Raw genomic sequence first — 27,965 nt, forward strand, 5'->3', positions numbered from 1 at the left:
TCTGGGGCCCTGTTATTATTAAAGGTGGCTTCCAGAACACGGCTGGATCTATCTGGATAGCCTATCTGGTGGTGCAGTAAAAGGGGGCATAATGCCAAGCCTTTATGTGAGTCACTGTAAGTCTGTTGCACAACCTGAGGAACACTATTATGTATTAGGTTGTTATTAGAGTAAGGCGATTAAACAAAACCTGTGCCCTTTATATCAATGACCTTATCAGAGTCCCCCTTTACATCAAGAGTCCTCATCAGAGTCCTTCTTTACATCATGACTACTCGTCAGCATCCCCTTTACATCAGACTCCCATATGAGTGCCCCCTTACATCATATGTCCCCATCAGAGTTCCTCCTTACATCAGGGTCCCCATCAGAGTGCCCCCTTACATCAGAGTCTCCATCCAAGTGTCCCATTACATATGTATCCCTAATAGAGCCCCCCACCTTACATAAATTGTCCTAACTAATGTCCCCTTACCTATGATCAGTTATCCGCATCAGAATGCCCCCTTACACCAGGTGCCCCCATCAGAGTGCCCCCCTATATCAGGTATCCCCATCAGAGTGCCTCCTTACATCAACTGTCTGCATGAGACTGGCTCATGGATCTGTGGATGCAGTCTCAGAGACTTGGAGGGCACAAGTAACATCTGGGGGGCACAGCACCCCCCTAGATCTGGCCCTGTTCCAGAATCTGAAAAGCCCCTGTTCACAGACCCCCACAACCAATGAACCAGGGTTGTGGGAAAGGTGTCCTTGTCTTCATCAATATAGGGATAATTTGCTTTGACAGGGGGCTCCCCCTGCCAAGATTACCCCCTTGTCAAGGGCATCTGGCCTGGTATGGTTCAGGAAGGCAAAGCCACATGCTCATCCCCCCATTTTCTAGCTTGCTAGACTGCGTGCCTGGTATGGAATTTGGGGGGGGGGGGACCTCAAGCCATTTTTCTTTATTTTTGGCATTGGGTCCCCTTTAAAATTCATTCCAGACTTGGAGGGCCTGGTATGGATTGTAGGGGAACCTCCATGACATTTTTTTAAAAACACGTCCCTGCTTACCAGGGATTCCTGGCTGACTGCTGAATGAGCAAAGCAGAGATGGAACACTAGATGTTAGGACACCGGCATGTACCAGCTACCTGGCAACCAGCATCTCCAGAGCTGGAACTGTCACATTTACCAGTGGTAGGAACCAGGGGCGGACTGACAACTCATGGGGCCCCCGGGCAATAGGGGATCATGGGGCCCCTGTGTCCTTGCCCAAACTAAAAAAAATCCTATGAAAAAGGTACCAGGGGCATCTCATGGGGCCCCCTACTGACCCTGTGCCCTCGGACAGTGCCCGAATTTCCAAATGGTCAGTCCGCCCCTGGTAGGAACACAACAAGAAGTCCAGTGTGTGGTAAAGTAAGGTGCAGAAAATGCATTAAATACCATAAAATAAATAATTTAACGCATGCGATACTTAAGTAACATTTTCTGAGGAATTGATAACTTTTTGGAAAATTATTTTTTGCTCTAATTTTGATGCATTATTTTACATTTAGTGAATTGAACCCGCTGTGAATAGCATCATTGTAAGCTCAGATGACTGTTTATAACAATGGGCTTGAGTCCAGAGAGTCCATACTATCCATTCATAGAAAACAAATTCTGAACATGTAGTATAAAATAAAACCGCTACCTAAATGAAATGAATATAAATGGATATAGATTCAACTCCCCACAGCACCATCAACACCTTCACCCCTGAAGATGTATAATTATTAATAAACAGAAAATGCTATTAAATAGTTGAATCCTCAGCAATAACTCCACAATAACTTCATTTGCTGAGGATTCAACTAATTAATAGCATTTTCTGTTTATTAAATATTATGAACATGTTTTATTTAATTCATTAGATTCTGAAGTTCATTCATCCTAATGATATGTGACTGTATCTGCAGTAGATGGGTCCTCATCCATATATGTTCTGTACTGTTTCCTTTCTGCAGACCCACCCAGTTATCGAATTATAAAGTATATCTGGGCATGTACCAGCTGGATGTAATCAGCTCTCATACAGTTATCGCCAATGTAATCTCTATCATCGTCAACAGTAATTATACAGGCACTGCGAGCCCTGGAGACATCGCCCTGATACGGCTGGCCACACCGGTCAACTATACTCAGTACATCATGCCGATCTGTCTGCCATCTTCCACCACCACCTTCCCCTGTGGTACGGAGTGCTGGGTGACCGGCTGGGGTACAAGATCTTCTGGAGGTGAGTCCATGAAATGATGAGCAAAAGCGATTTCACTCATTTTCAATACTAAGAAGTCAGACCTGCCACTTGCACCCAATTCGTCCTGTAAATTAAAGATGGGCAAATCTGCCCGGGTTCGAGTCACAAGGGGTTTGTTGAGCCCAATTTGAAATCCATGAAACCCGAACTTGCCAGTGAACCCTATAGAAGTCTGCTCTGGCAGTGAAGGAGTTAATAACACTTTCAGACCAGGTTCACATAAGTGCGGCCACGAGAGCCCATTCATTTGCATGGACTCCTGTGCCCGGGACACGCAGGGAAGAAGTCCCTGCAGTACTTTGGAAATTGCAGCCCGAGGACCTCAGTATGGTTGCAATATGAGTGCAGGAGGCGTGCCATTAGAATTAATTGCACCCGCAATCCTCTGTTTAGGTAGTGCAGCTGCAGGTATTTGTGCGGGTCCCACAGCGGCACCACCCGCACAGATCTGAACCAAGTCTAAAACAGACTCCAGGATCTGGAATTGTCTAAACCCATCCATCCTTCTTGAATATCAGTGCGCTTTGTGCATTTCTTGCGGATCTGTGGAGTAATATAGTGTGAGGCTTCCTGTAACAAAGACCACTCACTGCTGCCTCTTTGTGGTGACTGGTCCTGTCTCCGCCTCCTTCCTGTTGTTTTCTACAGGCAGCCTGTAGTGGGTGGAGCTACTGGGACACTCCCATACAGCTCAGTGATGATGTCACTGCTACTTTTATTAGATTATATTTGGCTCTGCAAAGGTATTTGGTACACAAAGTAGATTTACACTACTGGGTTGGACCCCATTTTGCCTTCAGAACTGCCTTCATTCTTCATGGCATAGATTCAGCAAGGTGTTGGAAACAATCTTCAGAAATTTTGCTCCATACTGACATGAGTTACTGTTGACTTTCTATCATCTCCAACCAGTCTGCCTATTTATTTCTTTTTATTTCAGGTACTTATATAGCACCATCAATGTACGCAGTGCTTTACATATCTATTGTACATTCACATCCGTCCCTAACCCTCAAGGGGTGTACAATCCAAGGTCCCTAACTCACATTCATACATACACATACTAGGGACAATTTAGACAGAAGCCAATTAACCTCCGAGCATGTGTTTGGAGTGTGGGAGGAAACCCACTCAGGCACAGGGAGAACATGCAAACTCCAGGTAGGTGGTGACGTGGTTGGGATTCAAACCAATGACCCCAGTGCTGCCAGGGGGAAGTGATAACCATTTAGCCACTGTGCTGCCCCTTCTCCTCTGACCTCTGACACCAACAAGGCATTTTCCTCCACACAACTGACGCTCACTGGATATTTTCTCTTTTTCGGACCATTCTCTGTAAACCCTAGAGATGGTTGTGTGTGAATGTCCCAGTAGATCAGCAGTTTTTTAAATACTCAGAGCAGCCCCTCTGGCACCAACAACCATGCCACGTTCAAAGCGATTTAAATCCCATTTTTTTATTGATATGATGCTTCATTTGAACTTCAGCAAGTCATCTTCATCACATCTAGATGCCTAAATGTATTGAGTTGCTGCCATGTGATTGGCTGATTAGCAATTTGTGTTACCAAGCAATTGAACAGGCGGACCTAATAAAGTGTCCGGTGAGTGTATACCCTTTGTGGCAACTGAGGAATATATTTAAGACCCCGGTCATACTGGGCGCTACTTGGCATGCAATTTCCATGCCATTTGTGAGTTGCAAATCGTATTCCAAGTCGCACCAATTAAAGTGGTCATATCAGTGCAGTTCCAACTTGGTCGGACCCGCACCGATTTCTAAAGTAGTCCATGCGCTACTTCTGCTGCGATGTGCATAGGCATCTGTGTCAGATGTCTTGCCCCTGAAATCAGCATGACATCCTGAATTGAAATTGCGACTTCACTGTAAGCTGCATGATTTCAAAGTCGGGATCGGTGTGACTGGGGGGGGGGGAGAGGAATGAAAGTTAAGGCTAGGTTCACACAACTGCTATGCAGCAGCACACATGCATTGTTTCCCATTTTTTGTACACATTGCCGTGTGTTTCGGAGAACAGCCCATTTATTTGAATCTTTGAATCTCACCAAAGTGCATAATCCTTTTTTTTTACATAGCCCTGCACCAAATCGCATTGCGCTTCCTCACACACTTTACCAGGGTGCCTTGGGGTGCTATTACAGATTGAAGGCTCTGCAGGGCACATGGAAAAGAGGAGGCACATTTTCTGCGCACTACAAGAACCAGCACAATTCTGAGTGTGTGCCTGCGCTGTACACGTGTGAACAGAACACATCGGGGATCAATCTATGTATATCCTTGCCAAGAATGACACTGTAATCCACTTATTGCCTTTCATCCCCAGGGAGCGTAGTTTCACGTGGGACCCTCCAGGAGGTCATGATTCCCCTAATAGACAGCGATACATGTCAAGTAATGCAACAGAGCGCGGGAGCTTCCGTCACCATCAAGTATGATCAGATTTGTGCTGGATACAAGGATGGGGGAAAGGACTCCTGCCAGGTGGGTGACACCATACACATTCCAATATGGCTCATCTTTAGGTCTGGATCTCCTCACAGGAAGCAGAAGCAATGCATGACATTGGTTAAAGTGATACTAAAGTATTTTTTTTTAATAAAAAATAGGTTATACTTACCCAGGGCTGTGGATAAAGGGGTACCACCAGTCCCCCTATATGGAGCTAGGCTAGCAGGGGGGCCCAGGCAGCTGGGGGGGGGGGGCAATTATTGGAACCGATCCCCTGTATGGCTCTCTCTGCAGCAGTTGAAAGCTGGATTCTTCTCCTCCTCTCCCCCTATCCACTGGCCTTCAACTGCTGCAGAGAGACATACAGGGGATCGATTCCAGCAATTTACCAGCCCCTTCCTTTCCTGAATGAACACGAGTGATCAGTAGTAATCACTCACTGTGTTCATAACTGCAGCATAGTAAACTTTGTTTATGGGGATGGGGGGCCCTGTTAGGTTGGCTGTCCTCGTCACTTGGGGGGCCCTGTAAAGTTGGCTGTAAGGGGCCCTGTGGTTCCTAACAGCAGCCCTGTACTTACCTGCTCTGTTACCTGATAACAACAAGGTGGAAGCTATCCCTCATATTTAGTCGTGGTAGTAATGCCACTGCTAACAGCCTTGCTTCACTGTTTAGCTGGAGGATCATTTGGCCAATTGTTCAGCCATTCATACAATGTTCTTCAAAGACTGCACATAGTGCAGAGGTCCCCCTTGTAGAGTTTCCTCTGCTGGTTGTATGTTCTTCACCTATTAATTATCATGATCAAATGTTCTTAAAGTGTTACTAAACCCACAACAGTACAATCAGTCTGTAGATGCAGTAAATCATGCTTGTTATACTCACTGTGGAACCTAAGGGGTTAATCCCCTGCATTGTGTAAAAAGGCTGTTTGATCCTGTCTTCTCGGATCCTCCCCTTCTTTTACTGTCCCCAATCCATCTGCTGGTAGAACAAAGCCTTGGGGGCAGGTTGCAGATACATAGCTCCTAACTGTCCCTGATTTCGAGGGACTGTTCCTGATTTGGATATAGTGAATGCAGGGTCCGGGAAAAGAAGATATAGTGAATGCAGGGTCCGGGGAGAGCGGATATAGTGAATGCGGGGTCCGGGGAGAGTGGATATAGTCAATGCGGGGTCCGGGGAGAGCAGATATAGTGAATGCAGAATCTGGGGAGAGAAGATATACTGAATGCGGGGTCCAGGGAGAGCGGATATAGTGAATGCGGGGTCCGGGGAGAGCGGATATAGTGAATGCAGGGTCTGGGGAGAGCAGATATAGTGAATGCGGGGTCCGGGGAGAGCGGATATAGTGAATGCAGGGTCCGGGGAGAGCAGATATAGTGAATGCGGGGTCCGGGGAGACCGGATATAGTGAATGCAGGGTCCAGGGAGAGCGGATATAGTGAATGCAGGGTCCGGGGGGAGCAGATATAGTGAATGCGGGGTTCGGGGTTTAGTAACACTTTAAGGTATTCTTTTCTTCTGATCGAATATTAAAGGTTGTTACATTCGCCCAATAAATGTCAACAAGAAATATATTACACATATTGCAAATATTATAGGAATTACTCATTATGTTTGCATGAATGTTGAGAGATTCTCAAAGCAGAATTTTTATAACTCTGCCTTTAATATATACAGTATGTAGATGAGTATGATACAAAAGGGTTGAAGACTCTGTATGTTCCATTCCTCCATTTACATACCACTATTTCACACCCCATTTCCCTCCTCCACATCCAATACTATTGACTCTATCACTACTTGTATTTATTTATTACAGGTACTTATAAGTAAAAAAAATGTAAAAAAGTAATACCTTCACTGTCTATTTCTCTGACCTTTGCTCTGCTCAGGAACGTCCACCTGAAGACTCTCCACATTCAAACAGGGCCATCTTAATAGCATCATGGGTCCCTGGGCAAAGTATCGCACTGGGGCCTCTACCAGCCTGCCCCAAATTTATGGACCTACTCTCAAGAATTAAAGTATAAATAGTTGATAGAATTAAACACATTTTTATTAATACTTTCAATTAAATCTATTTTAAACAATAAGAAAACCATACCATAAATCATAGTACAGGGGTGGTCAGGAGGGCACAGTACAGGGAGGGGTCAGTAGAGTGGGGGTTCAAGAGAACACAATACTGGGATCAGGAGGGCACTGTACAGGGAGGGGTCAGTACAGTGGAGGTTCAGGAGGATACAATACTGGGATAAGGAGGGCACTGTACAGAGAGGGGTCAGTACAGTGGAGGTTCAGGAGGATACAATACTGGGATCAGGAGGGCACTGTACAGGGAGGGGTCAGTACAGTGGAGGTTCAGGAGGATACAATACTGGGATCAGGAGGGCACAGTACAGGTTTCATGAAGCTGCCAGGGGCACAGCCATCCGGGACAGCTTTGTCAAAATCATGGCTGTCCTGGCAAATCCGGGACAGTTGGTAAGTATGATGTAGTACTAGATTATCATGGGACCCCCCCATGCACCTGGGGCTCCTGGGCAGTGCCCAGGAGTGCTCCTGCATTAAGACGGCCATACATTCACCACCTGTGTCCCCCATCCCATGCCGTGCTTTTATCTGCTGGCCCATCATTACTGTGCCCTGTAAGGATGTAGAAGCCGGCTAGAAGAGTGGTGTGAGGCCAATCATGTGGCACACCCATAAGTTGGTTAGACTTGAAAAGGGCATTGCTGTTCAATCAGAAGAATGGACAGCAGGGCAGATGAGCATAAATCTTCTTATTTTGTAGGTTCTGTTTTTTTACATTTTTTTAATTGGCAACAGAGTGGCTTTAAGAAAATGAAAACTGACTTGGACGCCGCATCTTGAAGTTCGTGTGCAGTGCCAATTCCATACCCATTTATTGAGTGCTCAACTAGTTTGAGTAATTACACACTCATGAAAAAGCCAAGGCTGGAACATTTTCTTGATTCATTTTGAACAGGTAGAAATTGGTGCAGCTAATGATCATTGATGTCTTCCAGGGTGACTCAGGAGGACCTCTGGTGTGTAAGGTCCAGGGCGTATGGTACCAGATTGGAATTGTAAGCTGGGGAGAAGGATGCGCAGAACCCAACTTCCCTGGGGTGTACACACTGGTGACGGCCTACCAAACCTGGATCAGCAAATACCTGAACGTTACATTCAATTACGTGTCAAATATCACTACACCAACAACGACATGTGGAAGAAGCCTCTATAACACAGGGTACCCCAGCAATCCAACAACAATGAGATCTGAAGGAAGCTCCATCACATCTGGCTTTTCTCACCATCGCTGGATGATCCTGGTCCCAACTACTCTTCTGCTCATATTTATATAACCAAAAACAGCCATCTCAGCTGACCTAGACAGACGAATAGAATGTCCACTTTGCAAAGAATGCCCATTTGTGTGGAAGGGAAAATACAAACAGGATTTTAGCTCCCACATGATTGGATGATTGAAGTCATTCACTGAGCTAGGCCAAAGAAAATCACTTTACAAAGTGAGCGTGATCTACCCCTTTACTAAATCAACCACAATGCCAACATATGAAAAAGAATTCCAGCTTTATGAAAAGAAGGGGGTATGTGATTTTGTACCTTAAAGAATATCTGTAATATATTCAACTTATGAGTCCTTCAATGTGGTGGTTGCATTAGGGCTGTGTGTTAGGATTACAGAACACCTCCTCCTCCTCCTCCCATCACACTGATGGGGGGTGTTCTGCAGTCCACGGGTCTGACTTGGATTGGCAATAAGACTTGAGATGTCATTGCAGCACAGGCAGAGTGCACAGGATTTTAGGAGCTCACTGGATTTCTGACAGATCAATAGGTATTCTTCAGTATGTGTAGCATTTTAGGAGACACACATAAAGAAATGCACATGTATTGGACTACATTTTTTTTTTTTGCTTTGATATGAAGTTTAAAGCGGTTATAAAAGCACAAGGTTTTTACCTTCATGCATTCTTTGCATGAAGGTAAAAAACCTTCTTTGTGCAGCTGCCCCCCCTAATACACACCTAAACCCCCTTTTGATCCAGTGATGTGCACTGGAGTCTTGGCTATCCTGGGACCCTCAATTCTCATTGGCTGAGACAGAATCAGAAGCCATTGGCTACGCTGCTGCTGTCAGTCACAGCCAGTGAGCCCTTGAGAAGACAGAGGGGGTGGGGTCAAGCCACGACCAGGGGCGGACTGACCATTTGGAAACTCGGGCACTGCCCGAGGGACCAGGGTCAGTAGGGGGCCCCATGAGATGCCCCTGGTACCTTTTTAATAGGCTTTTTTGAGTTTGGGCAAGGACACAGGGGCCCCATGATCCTCTATTGCCCGGGGGCCCCATGAGTTGTCAGTCCGCCCCTGGCCATGACTCGCTGTGTGAATGGACACACGGAGCAGCGGGTGCCCCCATAGCAAGACTTGATAGGAATAAGAGAAAATCTCTCCAAAGTAATATCATTTCCATCTTACATGAGTCTACATTGACCACCAACCCATGTGAAAATGCAAATCCTGGCTGAATTTTGTGTTTTCCCATGTTTGGCAGTCAAAACGTACCTATCCCGAATGCGATTCTTCCTCGTTGAGGAGAGGGAGGTTTAACCTCATCTAAACGTGCCCGCTCTTAAACTATGCTAAAAGCCTATGTGTACATGGACAACTAGGCTTCTATGGAGCTGAGTTTAGGAACTTTGGAAAAAAACTTGAGTTTAGGATCTGCTCGTGTACACGAAGAAAATGTATATTATATAGGGCGCGCTTGTTGGAGCCCAACCTCTGTAGCTGTAAGATAAAGGTGCCAGATGGATATCAGGGATGGATGGATGGGAGCAGTAACACTGAGGCAGCTCTTCTTAGAGTGGAAGCAAGGCTCTAATGCAGTAACAAGAAAAAGAGAGGAAGGCACCTCTAAGTCTAGTATTGACAATTTATTTAGTAAACAATGGATAAATTGCACTTACAAGATAAACGGTTAAAAAGACTCATTGTGTGGTAATTAGATCCAGGTGGGACATCCAGTCATCCAGCATCAAACTATGTCTATAGGATCAGGAAGTAGAGTCCAGGATATGCCTGTGCATCAAAAATGAAGCTTGGAGAGCAGAGTCAGATGTAGCAGGTGAAGGGGGCGGTAATGCATTTCGGAGCATGCTCAATAGGCTCCTTCTTCAGACCTCATTTTTGAAGGAGCCTATTGAGCGTGCTCCGAAATGCTATACCACCCCCTTCACGTGCTACATCTGACTCTGCTCTCCAAACTTCATTTTTGATGCACAGGCACATCCTGGACTCTACTTCCTGATCCTATAGACATAGTTTGAGGACGGCTGGATGTCCCACCTGGATCTAATTACCACACGATGAGTCTTTTTAACCGTTTATCTTGTAAGTGCAATTTATCGATTATTTACTAAATAAATTGTCAATACTAGACTTAGAGGCGCCTTCCTCTCTTTTTCTTTTCGTGTACATGAAGCCCAAGGCAGTTGCTGCTTGAATGGGCATCCAAACTAAATTTCCCCTCTACTTTTTTGTCCTGGTAACAATTCAACATTTTTAATTTTCCCATTACTTTTAATAACAGTGCCAAAAGCCACTCGGACAAACAGGAGTGTGTGCTTGATTGACTGACTGATCAATTAACTAATCATTGATTATTTGGTTCTGTTCACTTGATAGGTTAAATGTTCTTAAGCACTTTTTTCAGTATTTAATGTTATTTTGCATTATTTTTCAATTAATAAATGTAAATGTGGTTTAGTATGCTTTGATGTCTTCTCTGGTTCTTTTTATCCCCACCATCCCCACCAACTGCTCTCATACCTCATAATTGATACAGTGGCCTCATCACTAGGTCTGCATCTCTATGCAGGCAGGTAGTACTAAAAACATCCCAACACCCTTCCTAAGTATCCATCTCAAGAGTCCTCAGCTATGATGCAAGCAGCCGGCTGGCTCTCGCAAGGATTTATGTAAATATTACAATGCCTTGACAACTGGATTGTATGAAGAGTTGGAGCTGCCACACCTCTGTTAAGAGGTCCAGGTGCAACTTTATTCTATTAAAAGTCAGGGGTATAATTTGAGAAGCATCCGACACGTTTTGGAGGTCCAAGTGCCACCTTCATCAGAGCTTGACTGGCAATAAAGTGAACAGACCAGAAGTGAACTGGACCTACAATGGTATTTCTTCCAGAGTGAATTAAAAGCAAAGGCCCCTTCAGCAGCTTGTTTGACCCCTGACTTTTAATGGAATAAAACTGTATCTGGACCTCTTAACTGTGGTGTTTCACTTCAATTCCATCTCTTCTTACAATTCACTACAAGCCAAGGAGACTCTGTAGATCCTCTGGGGTGTAGAAGCCGCCTGCCTGGGAACCAGATCATTTACACCAACATAAACCTAAAGATAACAATACAAGTGGAGTGTACCCACAGGTTTCCACTTTCCGCAATTGACAAATGGATGTCAGTTGAGTAGTTATTCCTGGTGTAGGACCCTCCTACATATGTTGCTAGGATCTTAGGGAAATTTAGTTATTTTTGGCTCCTCTGTAATCAGTGGAGAAGCTATGGATTGCTTTGGGCTGTTCTAGAGTTCACAAGTTGCAGGTTTGATTGTTTCCCTCTGCATTCTGGAGGTTTCCAGAACATAGTGGGCTGGAAAGTCAAATGAGCAGCCTGAATACTTATGGTGTTTCAGCCAATCCCTGTGGAGGTGTGCCCAGTAGGTGGCTGTATAGGGACATAAATAGTCTGAGGCCTGGAGCAGCTCTGGTCTAGGTCTCCAGCCTCAGGGGCTCTGCACCTCTGAGGCAGATTTGCTGGCATTTGCTGCGTGTTCATCAAGATCCCAGCTATGGCATAGCTATTTCAAACTCTTTCTGGAGCTAAGAGTTTGGTCTGGAGAACTTACTGGAGAGAGCCCAGTGGAAGCTGGAAAGTGCATAGCTGTGCTGTGACATTGTGAGCATTAACCTCTCCCTCATTGAAGTGTGTCTGGTGGATACTGGGAAATGTTCAGCTATTCTGGGACATTGTGAGTACTGACCTGAGTGTAAAATCCTAGTGGCTGTGTGCTCTTTTCCTGTGATCGAAAGTGTCAATTGTAGCTCTAACTGAGATGGCTCTTGCAGGATCTCCGTTCTGGTCATCCTCTTGGCTCCTTGCATAAAGACTGTTCAGAGAAGCCTAGCCTAGAGAAGAGTGCCCTCCTGTTACTATCCAGAGTTCCTAGAGTAACGCATACCACCCCACATCCTCTCCTACTGTTTCAAGTTCCTACAAGCAATAAATACTAACAATACATCCCATAGACTGTTTATTGAGCCAGAGTGAATGGACTATGTGCCTGGCTGCCTTTGCCCTAGATTGGGAAAGTACCAGTTAAATTACAGTGGCTTCTTCATGGTTACAGCTACATTTGCATGCAGGCCTCCCAAGATAACACTTTATATGATTCTGAGCCTCCATGATTTCAAGAATTGAAATCCAGTTAATGAAAAAAGCAGGCCAGGGACAGTCAGACTGGGGCGTAGGAATAAGCCAAACATACCTGGGTTCAATTAGATAAGTTCAGACACCAAATCCAAATTCATGAGAGCCAATTTGTAAAATCAAAAATAACCATTTATTTGGCCACAAGACTTGGGATTGTCAAACAATTGCATGGAGAACAAGTAATAATGCAAAAAAGTATAACAGTTAATTTTTTAAAAAGAAAAAGGAAATGTCATGGGAGTCCCCCCCCCCCAAAAAAAAATACATACCAGACTCTCACATCTAGTATGGATGTCAAGAGGCATTTAATTCACCCTCTGTAAGGTCTGCCCATTTATACAATCCTTCTGGTGAGATATCCAAAAATACATACTGAAAAACAATAGCGTTCATTTGCCATTTAATCCACAAACCTATCCTCTACATCAGTGTTTCTCAACCTTGTTGCATTCGGGACACCTTTTAAAATTCTGCCCAATCTCGAGGCACCCCATTCTAAATTGTAAATATCTAAATCAGCAGTCCCCAAACTGCAGCCCTTTGCTTGCCTTTATCCGGACCTTCAGGCATTATTCTTGCCACACCAAAAATGGGCATATTTTCTGCCACTGACACCAACAAAGGGGCACTATTCTTTCAACTGACACCAATGATGGGGCATAATTCCTTCCACTGGCACCAACAATGGTGCACTATTCTCTTCCCTGACACCAATGATGGGGCATAATTCCTTTCACTGGCACCAACAATGGTGCACTATTCTCTTCCCTGACACCAATGATAGGGCATCATTCCTTCCACTGGCACCAACAATGTTGCACTATCCTCTTCCCTGACACCAATGATGGGGCATGATTCCTTTCACTGGCACCAACAATGGTGCACTATTCTCTTCCCTGACACCAATGATGGGGCATAATTCCTTTCACTGGCACCAACAATGGTGCACTATTCTCTTCCCTGACACCAATTATGGGGCATAATTCCTTTCACTGGCATCAACAATGGTGCACTATTCTCTTACCTGACACCAATGGTGGGGCATAATTCTTTCCACTGACAACAAAAATTGGGCTCGTATCTCCCATTGACACCAACTATTCCTCCCCCTAATACCAAATATCGGGCATTGTTTACTTTCCCTGGGCCCAGTCCGGCCCCCCTAAAGTCTGGAGGAGAGTAAACTGGCCCTTTGATAAGACAATTTGGAGACTCCTGATCTAAATTAACATCCACACATGTAGGACACCCAACATAAGAGGTGGTTTATTCTTCCAAAGCAAATACATCTTTGCAAACTGGTACTGACTAGTAATCTAGCATTTTTTTTCTTCCTCAGTTTCTCTTCCTCACTCAGCTAATGTGACCCCAATGCTGACAGAGCAGGGCAGGGGAGAGGCAACCCAAGATGCACCCAACGTCCTCCTTATCAACCAATGATGTCACAGACTGTTAGGACACCTGTGGCTGGAAGGTTGTAATGGGGAGAAATTGAAATCCTGGGACTTTGTGTAACTAAAAGACAGGATTGACATACTGCTGGCTTGTATGCTGCGACAATTTGTAGGAATTTTGCTAAGGCACGTCTGAAGAAACCTGAAGGCACCCTGGTTGAAAAAGGCTGCTCTACATGCTACCACTGAATCTCCTTGGTCATACAAAGAAAATCAATCGTACCTCATAAATCTCATGCTGAAGTGTAGGTATTCCTCTGATAAAGGAAAGGCGCAGTAGATCAAACTGATACAGGAACACTCTCATTTTTTACAATGATACATACTATAAATATGATAAATCTGTGCTGGCTGACTCCACTTCACAAAGTACCGTTCTGAAGACTGAGCCCCACACTACTCCACAGTGATTCCTAGAACAGACAGATGCTCTACAACAAAGGATTGCCCATTGCATACAGGTGTCATGCTCAATGCTGGAATCCTGTAATGAGAACCATGTTAACATTTGTTTTTTTTTTCCCAAGTTGTACTTTGCACCTTTTCCTTCCTTCCTTGCCTAACCCTCCTTGTCTTTTCTATCCACTCATGACTGTAATATAACAATAAGTAACCTAATAAAAAAAACCAGCGAGAGAGTGAGAGAGAGAGTGAATGACTTGTATATTACGTGCTCTGCCATTCAAAAACAAATAGAAACATTATTAAACACAAAAAGACTGCGGAAGCGGAAAAGGTTTACATTTACGAACAGACTAGGGAGAGGGATCTACTGACTGTCCTTCACTCTGTGGGAATGGGGGCCCTCACTGTACTCACCCTATTGGCTGCAGGTAAGAAGCTAAATGGTTAGCACATCTGCCTGGTAACACTCGGGTCGTTGGTTCGAATTCCAACCACAGCACCACCTAACTGGAGTTTGCATGTTCTCCCTGTGCCTGCAAGGGTTTCCTCCAGATACTCCAGTTTCCTCCCACACTCCAAAGACATGCTGGTAGGTGAATTGGCTCCTGTCTACACTGGCCCTAGTATGTGTATGTATGAATGTAAGTTGGGGACTTTAGATTGTACGCCCCTTGAGGGTTAGGGACTGATGCGAATGTACAATATATATGTAAAGCGCTGCGCAAATTGTTGGCGCTATATAAGTACCTGAAATAAATAATAAGTAGCTCCCCAAAAAGTCTGCATAGACCAAAGGTCTCACATAGGTCTGCTAAACAAAAAGCAATCCAAATGAATAAAGGAAACCAGCGCTCAAATCTTCATGCAGACTAAGATAACTGAAACTGTCATTCGTAGAGGTGCAGCCCTTAAAGATCGGGAAATCTTGATAATGGTGAACAAAAGCAAAACAGGGCGCACTCTCTTCGTGCATTAACATAGTAAACCTAGAAGAGTCCATAATGACAGGCCAAAGTAACGACAGACCCTTAGTGAGGTAAACTAACGCGTTTCGGGAGACAAACTCCCTTCATCAGAGCTAACAAGTAAGCCTGCTGATCCAACTTATATACAGCACAAAATGGCTAAAGAGGACTAGAACACGCCCCCTCACATGACAGCCCAATCAGGGCTGGGCCAATCCAGGTAGATCACAGCGAAAAGATGGTAATGTGCATGGGAACATGGATGGACAAGCAGAACACTTGGGGCAATGGGCATAGCAAAACGACCAGGGAAAAAAAAAACCCTCATGGGAAAGTGTGATAAGGTGTTTCACAGAAATGTGGATAAACTCAGGGTGATGGGACTGAACCTGCATGGGGTGGTTGAAAAAGTGTAGTACTCACATGGGGCTGTAGGGATGTCAAGGAAGGCCTGAGTATCATCAGGAAGAGGATATGGAGGAAAGTGTCATGGCATCCATCATACTACAGACGATGGGAAAGTGTGCATAATCAGTAGAAATTGTAGAATGTGCTATCGCACATGTGCACTGGCCACTGCACACCGGCTGCGCATGCGCCCTGCGCTGTGTGGGAACGCGCATGTGGTAGCCAGTCAGTGAAAGGAAGTATGTCAAAGTAAAGGAAAGAAAGAGAGAGAGAGAGAAAGAAAGAAAGAAAGAAAGAAAGAAAGAAAAGTGGGAAGGAAGAAAGAAAGGCAAAGAGAAAGAAAGAGAGAGAAAGATGTAAGGGAAGGAAGGCGGCAAGAAATAAAGACAGAAAGGAAGGAAGTCCGCAGAGTCCCCTTACATTAGAGAAAGGAGGAGAGCGACTTCACCACAGTGGATGGATGGATGGATGGATTGTCAGACTGCAACTTTGCTCTTCTCCTCCTCTGAGCTTCAAACTTCCCACCCACACATCTCCTTCTGTGAGGCACAAGATTGCCAGGAAGTGTGGGTGGGGCAGACACTGGAGGGGGAGGGATGGGAGGAGGAGCAAATATAGCTCTCTCTCTCATCTCTCCAGGCATGGGAAGGGGAAGGGGGGGAACTGTCAGTGCTGCGCTGTGTGAACTCTCATCCCAGAGCCCTGCAGCCACTGGGGAGGGAGGGGGCAGCAGTAAGAGGCTGGATAGGAGGTGCGGCGGGGGCGGTTGTATACAGAGGAAGCATGCAGCTGCTCAATGCATGCTTCTCCTACTATCCCTCCTGCAGGCGGAATATGAAGAGAAGGATTCCTCTGTATGCAGCTGCCCCTACCTCTCCAACCATCCAGGCACACAGGGGGGTCATCACGGGCCCCCTGAAACATGGGGTTGGGTTGCAATTGTGACCCATGCGACCCCTATAGCTACGCCCCTGGTTTCTGTGCAGAGCTGCATCAGATTTTGCACTCTCCAGCTTTAGTAAACCAACCCCATAGGGTCCTCTTTCTCCTCAGATCTACACTATGGTGGGCAGTTTCTAATGATGATGAATGCAGCAACACTCTTTGCATTATTGCTTTGTGAATGAAGGGTGCCGTGGTGATACACTTCATTCACAAGATTGTCTCAGTCTTTCAGATAGACAGATGCTCGTAGTCAATTAATTCAGAAGACGGAGGATGTCTTGTGTTTGAAATGAATTACTGCGGGGGACAGCAACAGAGAAGAGGTGTGTATTGCAGTCGGAGATCCTTTTTGCATTTTAAACACTCTCTGGGGGATGTTAAAAAAATAAATACATTTGTTGGGCTTGATGGTGAAAGTATGAGGATGAAATCCGTGTCATCAAAATCTTTTATACCAGAATTAATTAGGAGGATTTTTATCTCTTGAAAGCTAACATATGAATACATGTAGCTTCATTATTTGTGTGTATTATTTATGTATATATTTTGTATATATGTATGTATATCATTATTTTATTGTGGAAGATGTACAAATTCAAACTTTTTTTTTTTGCTTGTGTCAGCCGGAAATGCTGTTGGCGCTGCAGATTCAGTGTGCGGTTCCCCCTTGGTGTCCAGTCGGATAGTTGGCGGTACTAATTCATTAGACGGGCAGTGGCCCTGGCAGGTCAGTCTCATATATGAAGTATCAAATGCAGAATATCTATGTGGGGGCTCCCTGATCTCCCCAGAGTGGGTTCTGACCGCGGAACATTGTATCCACAAGTGAGTATAACATGTTACCTTTATAAACCAATTCTTCCATCAGGCACCAATTATTATTATTATTATACAGGATTTATATGGCACCAACAGTTTGCTCAGCTCTTCACAAAATTAATGCAGACATTACAGTTACAATCAGGGGCGGACTGACAACTCATGGGGCCCCCGGGCAATAGGGGATCATGGGGCCCCTGTGTCCTTGCCCAAACTCAAACAAGCCTATGAAAAAGGTACCAGGAGCATCTCATGGGGCCCCCTACTGACCCCGGGCTCTCGGGCAGTGCCCGAGTTTCCAAATGGTCAGTCCAACCCTGGTTACAGTACAATACCAGAGGAAACAGAGGGCCCTGATCCTGGGAGCTTACAATCTAGGAATCATTCTGCTTTTGTAAAAATGTTTCTAAAATTCAGTCATGTACTTTTTATAGATCCAGAGTGCATCATTAATCATCATTTAATTATTCCAGGTACTTATATAGCGCCATCAATTTACACAGTGCTTTACATATATATTGTACATTCACATCAGTCCCTAACCCTCAAGGGGAGTACAATCTAAGGTCCCTAACTCACATTCATATACTAGGGACAATTTAGACCAGAGCCAATTCACCTACCAGCATGTCTTTGGCATGTGGGAGGAAACCCACACAGGCACAGGGAGAACACGCAAACTCTAGGCTGGTGGTGCCATGGTCGGGATTCGAACCAATGACCCTAGTACTGCCAGGTGGAAGTACTAACCATTTAGCCACTGTTCTGCTCATTGATTGGTTTACATCACCAAAGAGTCCCTGTGTGAGTGCTAATATTGGACTCCTCATGCGGCTATTGAGTTCTTTAGTTTATTCACTGTGGATAGATAGGTATACCTCTACATTATCCCCTCTATGAGAACACTCAAATGTGAACACTCATATAGGTCCCACACAGGGGTGTATTTGCCACAAGGCAAAAAATGCATTTGCCTTGGGCGGCATTTTTCAGGGGGGTGGCATTGCCCCCAGCAGAAGTGAAACTGGAATGGAGGAGGATGGTGTAGAGCAGATGAGTCTTCTGCGACAGGCTGAGGGCTGCTGGAGGGTGTTTGATTGACATTCCCAGATCTCTCTCTCTCTTTCATTCTGGGGGGGGTGATTTTTGTGTTGCCTATGGGGGCAGCACAAAAACAAAATACACCACTGCCCACACACATAAGTAAACGGTGATTACACCACACATATGAGGTATCCCTGTGAACATCGGACTGAGAGCAATAATTCTTTCCCCAAATCTCCTGGTTAACTTAAAACTAGAAGCCTGTTAGGGCTTTACAAGCATTGCCTATGAATAATGTATTGTACTGTACTGTGTCACCATTCCACAAGCATACACAAATTTAAAGCGTGACATGTTAGGTATCTATTTACTCAACAAAACATCGTTTTTTATATATTTTACCCCCCTCCAAAAAATTGGGTATTGTATTGTGTTTTTCTGCACTAAATTGATTAAAGCGTATTACCGTATTTTTCGCCGTATAAGACGCACTTTTTCTTCCCCAAAACTGGGGGGGAAATGTCAGTGCATCTTATAAGGCGAATATGGAGCGGCCGGTCCGGTATTTCCACCGCGGCCGTGTCAGAATACCGGGCCGGCCGCTCAGCTCTGCAGCGGGACCTTACCTGTTCCTCTATCCAGCGGCGTGCTGTCTTCCCGGCTTCTGTAGTGTGGGCACTGGGCATGACAGCCGGGTGCCCAGTGCGCATGCGCGAGAAGCGGTGCGCTTTGTGAATGGTAAGGCGGTACCTGGGACACATGACAGATCCCAGAAGCCGCCGGACCAATCACAAAGCGCAAGTGCTTCTCGCTCATGCGCACTGGGCACCCGGCTGTCATGCCGAGCGCCATTACAGAAGCCGGGAAGACAGCGCGCGGCTGGATCGAGGAACAGGTAAGATCAAACAAAAACTCTGCGGAAGTAAGAGCGGGTACCTGTCAAATTCAGGTACCCGCTCCCCACCTCCCCAAAGGTCAGCAGTCATCTGTACTGTCCGCAGTCTCTGGTCATCCCTGTGCTGTCCGCAGTCTCTGGCCATCTCCTGTACTGTGTCCGCAGTCTCTGGTCATCCCTGTGCTGTCCGCAGTCTCTGGTCATCCCTGTGCTGTCCGCAGTCTCTGGTCATCCCTGTGCTGTCCGCAGTCTCTGGTCATCCCTGTGCTGTCCGCAGTCTCAGGTCATCCCTGTGCTGTCTGCAGTCTCTGGTCATCCCTGTACTGTCCGCAGTCTCTGGTCATCTCCTGTACTGTGTCTGCAGTCCATTAGTTCAGAATTTTTTTTTCCTGTTTTCTGCCTCTAAAACCTAGGTGCGTCTTATGGTCAGGTGCGTCTTATACGGCGAAAAATACGGTAGGTCCTGAAAATTTGCATTTTAAAAATGACTGCACAAATATCATATGACAAATACATTTGCAGCCACCGCCATTTTATTCTCTAGGGCCTCTACTTTAAAATATATATATGATGTTTTGAGTTTCGAAGTCATTTTTTTAGCAAACAAAATGCTGACTTTTCCGTGTGCAGTATGAGAGAAATGTCAGCATTGGCCTGGTTTTGAAGTGAAACCTTTTAGGTGCACAATTTCATTACGCTTCTGAGATACCAATACTGCTACTTAAAGTGGAGCTCCACCCAAAAGGGGAAGTTCTGCTTTAAGGACTGCTCCCCATTAAGGATTGGCACCTTTTGGGAGCGGGGGGGGGGGGGGCAGGTACCCGCTCCAACTTCCGGTCTGATCACCTAGGCAGAAGCCTAAGCAGAAGGTGTCCTCCCTCCCTGTAGTCTCTTGGGACACGTGACAGGTCCCAGAAGACTACAGGACCATTCATGAAGCGCAGCGCTACTTGCACATGCGCGGTGAGCACCCAGCTATGAAGCCGCAAGCTGTCACAGCCGGGTGCCCACAATGAAGATGCCGGCCTCCTGGAATACAGAACGGCCAGTTAAACGGGCTGTGGGGGACACACCGCGGGACCAAGGGACAGGTAAGTGGCTGTTTTTTAAAAGTCAGCAGCTACAGTTTTTGTAGCTGCTGACTTTTATTTTTTGATAGGTTGAGTGGAACTCCGTTTTAACATGACAGTAAACTCTGATGAGCCTCTCTAAGTTACCATTGGGCTTGTGTACATACAGTCCATTCATAGAGGACAAAAGATGAACAAGTTGTATTTCATTCATTAGATTCTGAGGCTGATTGATAAAAATGATATTGCACTGCCTTCTGCAGCAGATGGATCCACTATACATGTTATGTAATGTTCTCTTTCTACAGTCCTGTCCGTCTATCAAATTATAAAGTATATTTGGGGATGTACCAGCTGGGTGTCATTAGCCCTCATACAGTTATTGCCAATGTAAGGACCATCATCATCAATAGTAATTATACAGGAGAAGGAGGCCCTGGGGACATCGCTCTGCTGCAGTTGGCCTCACCTGTCAACTATACTCAGTACATCATGCCGATCTGTCTGCCATCTTCCACCACCACCTTCCCCTGTGGCATGGAGTGCTGGGTGACCGGCTGGGGTAGAAGATCTTTTGAAGGTGAGTCCAAGTAATGGCAAGTAAAAGTGATTTCCTGATTTCAACCTCCCGAATCTACTTGCTTCCTCAAATCTGTACAATATGGCTGCCACTTGATCCTGAAAAACTAATTCACATTTTTTTTTTAAAATGCCTTATCTCTCCCTCTTAAATTTCAACCTACTGAATCTACTTGCATTTTTTTTTATTAAAACCCAGCTTTATATTTGATGGTTTCAATAAAAATAATAAAAAAATCTCTCCAAAGATCTGCTTTACGAAGTTGTTGGATGGGCTAATTAGTAGTTCCTGTTTACTTGGATTACTTGAGTGAGACTTTCAAGTGCTTTGAAGTGTGTGTCCACCTTTTTTATTATTTTTTAATGCCCCGCCTTCACATTATCAGATACAGCGCTGAGCATACCCTTTGGCGCTATATAAATACTGTATAATAATAATAATAATAATAATAATAGTGTGGGGATGCAGTGGAGGCCAAACTGAAAAGCTGCTTCATAAATATGCGCAGATAGCGCCATTGTCATCTGTGGGAGACCAATGTTTGAGCTGAGAGCCTTACCTTGCAAGGAACCCATTGTTTACATTTCAGCATGAAGGCAAGTTGGTGTCCAGGACTTGCATTGCTGTCCCTGTCTGTATTTATAAGCACAGCAGAGATGCCCTTACTATGAAAAAGTAAAAAAGGTAAATTTAGAAAATGTATTTATCTAAATACAAAATACTGTTGAAAAAAAAAACCTTACAAAATAACATGCTATCTCTACATGCAGAAATGTTTCTTCCTACTTTAGGCTCTTTCATGAGGAATTAACTCTTTAATTTTACTAAATGTCATGGCAGCTATGGCAAATGGGGTGATTTGGTGCACACCAATGTTGTTTACACTATATTCACTCTCCCCGGCATTCACTATATCTGCTCTCCCCGGACCCTGCATTCACTATATCTGCTCTCCATGGACCGGCATTCACTATATCCGCTCTCCCCGGACCCCGCATTCACTATATCTGCTCTCCCTGGACCCCGCATTCACTATATCTGCTCTCCCCGTACCCCGCATTCCCTATATATGGTCTCCCCGGACCCCGCATTCACTATATCCGCTCTCCCCGGACCCTGCATTCACTATATCTGCTCTCCCCAGACCCTGCATTCACTATATCCGCTCTCCCCGGACCCTGCATTCACTATATCCGCTCTCCCCGGACCCTGCATTCACTATATCCGCTCTCCCCGGACCCTGCATTCACTATATCCGCTCTCCCCGGACCCCACATTCACTATATTCGCTCTCCCCGGACCCTGTATTCACTATATCTGCTCTCCCCGGACCCTGCATTCACTATATCCGCTCTCCCCGGACTCTGCATTCACTATATCCGATCTCCCCGGACCCTGCATTCACTATATCTGCTCTCCCTGGACCCTGCATTCTATATATCCACTCTCCCCAGACCCCGCATTCACTATATCCACTCTCCCCGGACCCTACATTCACTATATCTGCTCTCCCCGGACCCTGTATTCACTATATCTGCTCTCCCCGGACCCCTCATTCACTATATCCACTCTCCCCGGACCCCGCATTCACTATATCCACTCTCCCCGGACCCCGCATTCACTATATCCGCTCTCCCCGGACCCTGTATTCACTATATCCGCTCTCCCCGGACCCAGCATTCACTATATCCGCTCTCCCCGGACCCCGCATTCACTATATCCATTCTCCCCGGACCCCACATTCACTATATCCGCTCTCCTTGGACCCCCCATTCACTATATCCATTCTCACCGGACCCCGTATTCACTATATCCTCTCTCCCCGGACCCCACATTCACTATATCCGCTCTCCCCGGACCCCGCATTCACTATATCTGCTCTCCCCGTACCCTGCATTCCCTATATCCACTCTCCCTGGACCCTGCATTCACTATATCCACTCTCCCCGGACCCCGCATTCACTATATCCGCTCTCCCCGGACCCTGTATTCACTATATCTGCTCTCCCCGTACCCTGCATTCACTATATCCGCTCTCCCCGGACCCCGCATTCACTATATCCATTCTCCCCGGACCCCGCATTCACTATATCCGCTCTCCCCGGACCCCGCATTCACTATATCCGCTCTCCTTGGACCCCCCATTCACTATATCCATTCTCACCGGACCCCGTATTCACTATATCCGCTCTCCCCGGACCCCACATTCACTATATCCGCTCTCCCCGGACCCCGCATTCACTATATCTGCTCTCCCCGTACCCTGCATTCCCTATATCCGCTCTCCCTGGACCCCGTATTCACTATATCCGCTCTCCCCGGACCCTGCATTCCCTATAGCTGGTCTTCCACAGTACAGAGAACATGGAAATTCAATTATTTTAGTAAATATAAACTGCTAAATACCTTTTCTCATCAGAAGTTAGAGCAGTCTTGTGACTTCTATCAGTGTTCCGCCAAGCACTAGCTAAAGCTTGCAGGAGGAGTTTTGTTTCTGCTCTAGAAGGATGCAGAACCCCTGACCTCTGTCTGACCAGTGCTGATTGGCCCTGTGCTGATCACATAAACTCTCTCAAGAAAAAAAAAAAAAAAACCTCTCTAGCAATACACACCAAACTGAGCATGTGCAAAATGCCTACGTTCAGTCTGTCTTATCAGGAGATAAGAGGTGGTCGCTTGAACAAGGGGAGGAACAGAGAAGACAGGCTCAAATAGCCTTTTTACACAATGCAGAGGATTAGCCCCTTAGGTCCCACAGTGACTATAACAAGCGCGCTTTACTGCATCTACAGACTGATTGGACTGTTGGGGGTTTAGTATCACTTTAAGTGAAACTTAACTTAAAGGGCAAAATTCCTTTTAGTGACATACCTGGGTGTGTCAAATATTTTGCCCGCAGCTCCACAATCACACCTTAGGTGCTGGCTTGGTTCATCTCCACTGAAGCAAATTGTACCGGCAACCGGAATCCTGCACACTGAACTGCACAATCATTTTTATTTTTTTTTAATAGGCAGTCAGAACCAGTTCTATTCTGACATGATTTGTGCTAGGCACAATGCGTTCACCAAAGATGGCCGAGCCATCGCTCATATACCGTACTTTCCCTCTGTGCAGAAGATTCTTGTAACTAGAAAAGCTACAATTTCTGGGGACATTGTGTGAAGTGTTCTTGCCTCCACCAGTAGTCTACAACTGGAGTGGGCGGAGTAACTGGGTGGAGTGGGCGGAGTAACTATTGTGTGATTGGAGTGGCTGGAGTAACTGTTGTGTAACAGCTCCCACTCTAGTTTTGAACATTCCGCCATTCATTGCTATGGGACCAATTTCACCACAAAAACAGCGATATTTTGTGAACCATTCGGCGAAACGTTCCACAAAGTAATACCACACCAATCGGGAACAATCCGCACATTCAGGGGCGGACTGACCATTTGGAAACTTGGGCACTGCCCGAGGGCCCGGGTCAGTAGGGGGTCCCATGAGATGCCCCTGGTACCTTTTTCATAGGCTTTTTTGAGTTTGAGCTAGGACACAGGGGCCCCATGATCCCCTATTGCCCGGGGGACCCATGAATTGTCAGTCCACCCCTGCGCACGTTTCGGTATATTACTGTCTATGTAGTGTAAAAACTGTGGGAGGAGTTAGGGGGGTAAATTTGGCTATAATAATAATAATATATATGTGAGATCACAGGAAGTGGTCGCATGCAGGAACACTTAATAAAGGCAGTGCTGCTCTCTCCTTGCGCAGGGAGACTGGTCTTGTCTCCGCCCCCTCCTTTAGTCTACTGCAGGCAGCCTGTAGTGGGTGGAGCCTGCAGGGTCCCTCTCACAGCTCTGCTCTCTGCACAGGCTATGTATGGCACAGTGATGATGTCACATCCACTTTTCCAAGATAATATTTAGGTTTGGAGAGACATTTGGTACACAAAGTGGATTTTTATCCTTCGTTGCTACTGAGGAATACATTTAGTTGAAATTTTGTGTGCCCAGAAAGCAGCTTCAAAGGTGAATTATCTATGTAAAGATTTGTTTTAGCTATGACCTTGTGATCATTTTCCTGTCTGTGGTTCATCACCAGGGAATGTCATTCAAAACGGAGTCCTCCAGGAGGTCATGGTTCCCCTAATAGACCGCAGTACATGTCAAGAAATGTATAACAAAGGGGGCGGTGCCTTCACTATCCAGTATGATCAGATTTGTGCCGGCTACAAGAATGGGCAAAAAGACTCCTGCCAGGTGGGTGACACTAAGAGCATTCTAGCATGGCTGACCTTTGGGTCTGGATCTCTCCATAAAAAGCAAAAACATGACATCAATTAATGCCTAAATCTGACCTAATTATTATTTTTTACTTGGAAAGGATTAGAAAGTTTAAATTCCTTTCTGAGCCCTCAATGGGGAAATTTCTTCTCACTTCCTGCTCTTGTATTGAATTTTATTGTAATGGAATTGTCTCCCTGTAAATTTTAAACAAACTGTCACAGGAAGTGATAGGAAATCATAATTTATTACAATCACAGCGAAAGGTGCAAACCATTTACAGTGTCATCATCTATTTTAGTTACCTTACCCTCCCCCCGTGCCCAATTTATTCCAGGAAGTGAGGGGGAATTGGCCCCTTTAGGCAAAGTAACAAATCTTGAAGTAGGAGCCCCACACCCAAAATCTGGAGTTTGAAAAGTATTTATTTTCTTAAAATAATCCAATAAAATCCATTAGAATATTCAACCCCTTTCACGGGATCAAGAATGTCCCCTTTATCAGGGCTAAAGTTGACCAAAACACGACCAAAAAAATCACATAAGCCAATGAGCGAGGAATGGAGCGGGCTACAATTCTGCCTGTGTGGTTTTTATGCCATCACAAAGACTTATTCCTAGTCATGCAGTCTTCTTTTTGGGGGTTTATGTAAATTTTTCCCTAAAAAGGAAGCCTATTGCTATAGCAATCCTAATTTTGGTCCAGAGCGAAAGTATTAACGAAAATATGAAACATTGTACATTTGTCAACTTTGCCAAAATCATCCTTGGGTTGATTGCCTATTTGTTCAGTCCCTGTACAGTATAGACTCAGAAGATGTTCACTAAGTGCTAGTTTGTGTTATTACACATTTATGAAAATGAAAACAAAAGGAATTAAACATTTTAATTATTCATAATAAATAGTTGACAGATAGACATGAGTGTAGCTGATGGTTGTCGCTGTCTTCCAGGGTGACTCAGGAGGACCTCTGGTTTGCAAGGTCCGGGGAGTCTGGTATCAGGTTGGAGTTGTAAGCTGGGGATATTCCTGCGCAGAACCCTATTACCCTGGGGTGTACACTTTGGTGATGGACTACCAAAATTGGATCAGCACCTACCTAGACTCAACCTTCCGTGATGTCCAAGATATCCCACCACCAACACTGGAATGTGGAGGAGACTTCAGTGGCCATGGAGGAAGCATCCACCTCTCAAACCTTCACTGGACCATCTTGGTTATAGCTGCTCTTCTGTCCTTTTATCTATAACCAGTTAGTGTCCACCTATATGATCAGTGGACTGCTATAAAGGGTTCACTGGACCCCAGAGTGCACATCCAAATGTCCTACTAGACTAAGAGGAATAAACACTGCTTGATATTAGTTGTGGATGTTCTTTTATATTTGTTTTTAATGTGTGTAGATAAAAGGGATTGCTTAATTTATGGAAACTGGCTGCTGGTTTGATGCTACTTTTAATTTTCATACATTGTAGTTATTTCCTAATAAACCGAACAACCAACAACCAAACTTACACCGTGCTTCTGTTTCACTTCAATTTGAAAGTTTTGTATTTTCATTTTGTCCTTTAAGCCTTCGAAATATTAAAAGAGCTGCTCTCACTGAATGGTGTTTTTTTAATGTTTATACATTATTACATGTCCCTTATGGCAATGTCCAGCTCACTACCCCCCCTTGTTTGCCAATCCCCTGCCTATCAGCATTAAAAATAGGCAGAATTGATTTTCATGATTCACCCTTATTGACTTCAATGGGGTTTGCATTCCATTTCACAGTTTATGAATTTTAGGATGAGTTTGACAAACGATCTATGAATTGAACTCTGTTCTTAGCAAACTATTAGTTATATCCAGGGGCAGACTGACCATTTGGGAACTCGGGCACTTCCCGAGGGCCCAGGGTCAGTAGCTGGCCCCATGAGATGCCCCTGGTACTTCTTATAGGCTTTTTTTGAGTGTGGTTTGAGTGTGGGCAAGGATACAGGGGCCCCATGATCCCCAATTGCCCAGGGGCCCCATGAGTTGTCAGTCCGCCCCTGATTATATCTTCAATTTTTTTGGCAGACTAAATCAGCTCAAACCTTAGGTGGTGCAGTTGGTAGCTACATTCACATGAAGGATTGTATTAGAGCCGAGCTTATTTCACCACTCAGGTCAGCCATTTAGATTTGAATTGTTTTACAGAAAGTTGAATTAATTCCAAAAAGAATAACGCTGTGTATTTTATTTGGAGAACCTTCACTTACAGTACTAACGGGGTGTGCAATATTGTTAGAGGTGAACTCTGCACAATTCAAGCAGACATCTTCTGATTACAGGTGGATAGCATGCTAAATGTAGCACCCTCCTGGTGTACTGTAGGCTGGTAGGTAAATTTAGTTAGCTCCACTGTAATCTGAGAAGCAGGGATTGATTATTTAAGGCTGCTCAGTGTCTCACAGGTAGATTACTCCCCCTGTCTTCTAGAGGTTTCTAGAATCATAGTGGGAGGAAGAACAGAGTAAGCATATTTATGGGAATCCAGCCAATCCCTGGAGAGGTGTGCCTAGTAGGTTTTTGTAGAGCCCTTTATATAGTCTGAAACTTGAGGCAGCAGCTATAGAGTTCCTGAGTCCAGTCTTGCTGGAGGAGACCCCTGTGCAGGAGTTCTGCTCCTGGTGCAGACCACTAGAAGGAGCTATCAGGAAGACATTGAGGTCCCACATAGCCTTATCTGAGGGCACATTCCATAACGTAAGCCTTGAAATGAAGTTGGGTCTAGAGAGGCTCATTGGGGAGAGCCAGAAGGAAGTTGGTGAGAAAAAAATCCAACTGTG

The 27,965-nt window shown here is 45.2% G+C and overlaps 1 pseudogene across 1 annotated transcript in view; it reads left to right on the forward strand.

The window, feature by feature from the left end:
* The window catches only part of LOC149454681 (transmembrane protease serine 9-like), a 41,822-nt pseudogene extending 15,066 nt beyond the window's left edge, over window positions 1-26,756 (forward strand). Inside the window, exons 3-10 of the transcript XR_016314175.1 lie at window positions 1,995-2,266; window positions 4,633-4,790; window positions 7,793-8,124; window positions 14,450-14,586; window positions 17,100-17,301; window positions 20,613-20,884; window positions 24,968-25,125; window positions 26,102-26,756. The product of XR_016314175.1 is annotated as a transmembrane protease serine 9-like (transcript). The remainder of the gene's footprint in view (window positions 1-1,994; window positions 2,267-4,632; window positions 4,791-7,792; window positions 8,125-14,449; window positions 14,587-17,099; window positions 17,302-20,612; window positions 20,885-24,967; window positions 25,126-26,101) is intronic.
* The last annotated feature ends 1,209 nt before the right edge of the window (window positions 26,757-27,965 follow it).

The sequence above is a fragment of the Staurois parvus genome, unplaced genomic scaffold (assembly GCF_062004578.1).
Source record: "Staurois parvus isolate SC_StPar_1 unplaced genomic scaffold, SC_StPar_1.0 ptg000421l, whole genome shotgun sequence".
Taxonomy (NCBI): domain Eukaryota; kingdom Metazoa; phylum Chordata; class Amphibia; order Anura; family Ranidae; genus Staurois; species Staurois parvus.